A 3,285-nucleotide genomic window follows, 5' to 3' on the forward strand; every position below is an offset into this window, starting at 1 on the left:
GATTATAACATTGTACTATGAATCGTCCAACCTCAAGATCTATTTGAAGCCCACTAAAGTCTATCAGTGAGAGATTTCCAAGTACCAGACATTAAGCAATTAGGTTGCATCCTTTGCTAAGAGCCAATAAAAATCAAACTCAATTTACTATTCCCGTGCTTAGTATTACTCTTTTCCTTACTTTGACGATGCCACAAATCATGACAAGATGAAACCTAGAAATCATCCTTCATCTTCATCTCGTCCTCATGCCGATTTTGTGTTATCCTCCTTTTGATGAAAGGTTGGGGTTCTATTTCCATTGTGAGCATTGTGGTTTGGCTCTCGTTGATTCTGTCTATGGGACAAACTCTTCAAAATCCTCTCATGTTCTTGTGTGAGCCTCTCATTGTGAGTTCTTAAATTAGTCATTTATGCATGCAAGTGTTGGACTCTTTCTAACACAGATACATTGCCCTCGCGAGACTCCTCTCCCAATTGTATCCACATTTCAGGATCGACCCCTACATAAGATGCTTCTGGTGTGTTTGGTGGTATACTTCCCCTTTGTATATTGTCTCTCATTATCTCTGTCTTCATTCACATGTTGTTTTCTTTAGTTCCCAAGATGCCATGGTGTCAGAACCTTGGCTCTCATACCACTTGTAATAATTATAAGAATACCAAAAAAAATACTCACAACCATATTCTTACCATATGAATGTTATAAATTTTGATACACTACTTGGAAATAGTATTATGGTAAGGATTAAGGATATTTATGTTAATGTTATATAAATGTTTTGAAAGAATTTACCATCCTAACCTAACCCTTTACATGTTCTTAACTTAATACTTTGCAATTATTTACTCATATCCATGTTACCACATATATATAACATATTATGGAGGTTGGTTTATTGTCACATTCCTTGTTGTTTTTGTTGTTTAATTAACATTGAAAACTTCGATGTATATAAATCTTGATAGTACCAACCTTTAGTAATTTATTTATAAATCCCAAGGGTGGTCTCTGGAGAGTTCTATCCCCTAAACACCTGTACCGATATCCATTGTGTGATCATAGCTTGATGATCTAATGGTAAGGCTTCAGGCGGGACAGTTGAGGTAACCACTTTCACCTCAAGCTCCACGTCCGATGGGCATTCTGGCAGTGAGTTTAGGGTTGAAGGTGCCCTGCAATATCATGAGGGTTTCCTGAGAAGACGATGAAACTCTTATCAGGTAGAGTCTCCTACTGCGCCCAGTACCTTACATACGTTCCAGTTGGAATATGTTGGGTTAATTTCTAGTTGCTTGGGTTGAAAGCAGGGTTTGCTCGCAGAGTTTCCCCATTCCTCACTCATTAACGTTTAGGCGGAGTAATGGTGGCCACAACAGACGAGGTATTCTCCATGCTTAGGCTCACAGAGACACAAACTACGAGATTTCATAAAAGGGTTTGAATTAACCATTTTCTTATGCCTTCACAGTAACTATGGTGCCACCGAATTTAAAGACAGCGCCCCAGGTTGCAGAATGAGTCTTTGTCTTTCTTTATTTTACATTTTGTTTAAAACAATGCCTCTCATTAATTGACTTGTTTCTGGTTCAATGTTCAACGGGTGAGATTTCCTCTAGGACCTTCACCCTGATGGTATGCATGTGGGTTGAGAGTAGTCTACTTCTAACACCAAGTCTCTTTCTCAGGTTGGTTCCCTACTTCTTAATAGGGCTACATCCCTCCGATTGAAAATTCATTGTTTTCCATGCGGCACTGTAGTACTGTTTGAGCAATCATCCTCTGTTCCTCACAGTCATGGTTAGGTTATTTCAATATGGTGAAACCCTCTTGATACCGTCCAGGTGCCCAGTCAGGGTTTGATGGTTTTATTCCACTACAGTCAATATAAACTCATCCACGGATTCTGTAATTAGAATGTGAATTTTTTTTATATCTCACTGTTCAAATTATATAAATCGTTATATGGCTTGAGGATTTTCCTTTATATTTCACTATTTAAATTTTATCAGTCTATTATATGATTTGAGGATTTTCCTGTACAATTTGAGGATTTTCTTGTACCTTTGATTCATTCTGTCAAAATTATTCAACATTGCCTTGAGGGTTTCATTCAATATTTTAATGTTTTGTTGTTGTGTTGGATAGGAACCTCCATTTGGAAACAACGATCAATCCAATGATCAAAGCTCTCTCTCAACAATCGTGAGGCTTCTATTCCAGGTAAATTTCCTCTCAGAAGCCCCAACCCTTTCATTTCAGCAATCCCAGGTCCAGATCTTCTTGTATTAGTTTCTGCAATCCCATGTCTAGCTTTGTTTTTGTTAATGGAAGAAAACTGATGTCCGACCTTGCAATGATGGGAAGGGGCAGGGTATCTAAAAGCTACTTTGTCTCCTTAAAATCATCCCATTCATGTGGAGGGTCAAGTTTCTTAACTGTTGTTTGTCCATGCCATTAGTGTAGTTTTACCCTAATTCAATATGCTTTTGTGTTCACTTTTGTAGTATGGTGTAGTTTTAGCTTGGTTAACATGCATGATTTGTTAATCACCATGATAAGTTATGTTCATGGTTACACATGGGGGCTTAGGTTTTATTTTCATGTGAAATGCTTAGCAATACCTCATGGAAACATTTGTGTTTCACCATCAAATTGATCATAAGGAGGAAGCTTCACTGGTATTTGTATTGATTTCTCTGTCCAATTAAGCAGTTGTGACAAATTCAAAACCAAGTGGGAAGAATTACAAAACCCCTCCATCAACCACTTCTCCTCTCTATTTGTTTGAAATCGGACTCCAATGGCGGAATTCTGACGTGAATAGTAGGATATGTACTTCACAACCTCAATTTGGAAAAGACTTTGTTGGGAGTTATGTAAAAGGGAACACCATTAATAGGCAGAGTGATTCATGCCCCAAAGTGAAAATCATAAATAGGAAAACATGTATGACGTCAACCATATATATAGACACAAGTTACATACCTTTTTCTGTTTCTTATTATAGAAAATCCTAATGTCTACATTTTAGAAAAGGATAACTAGATAAGAGACTAACTCAAAAAGGATTTGGGGAGATTAAAACACACGAGAAAAACTTCAACTACCTTGAAACTGGGTAGTGGAGTCACTCCCTAAATGTAGTAAATAACAACTTTCAAAATTGGTTATAATCTTAATGATAAGGTGTTTTTAGTTTGGTGACTGTAACTACTTGTAATTCACCATGAAAATTTTCACTATCGTTCCAGTATGCTAGAGATCTCCATTGAAATTTATCT

The sequence above is a fragment of the Pinus tabuliformis genome, chromosome 7 (assembly GCF_031772625.1).
Source record: "Pinus tabuliformis cultivar Carrire ecotype Pingquan chromosome 7, CPIR1, whole genome shotgun sequence".
NCBI classification, from domain to species: Eukaryota; Viridiplantae; Streptophyta; class Pinopsida; order Pinales; family Pinaceae; genus Pinus; species Pinus tabuliformis.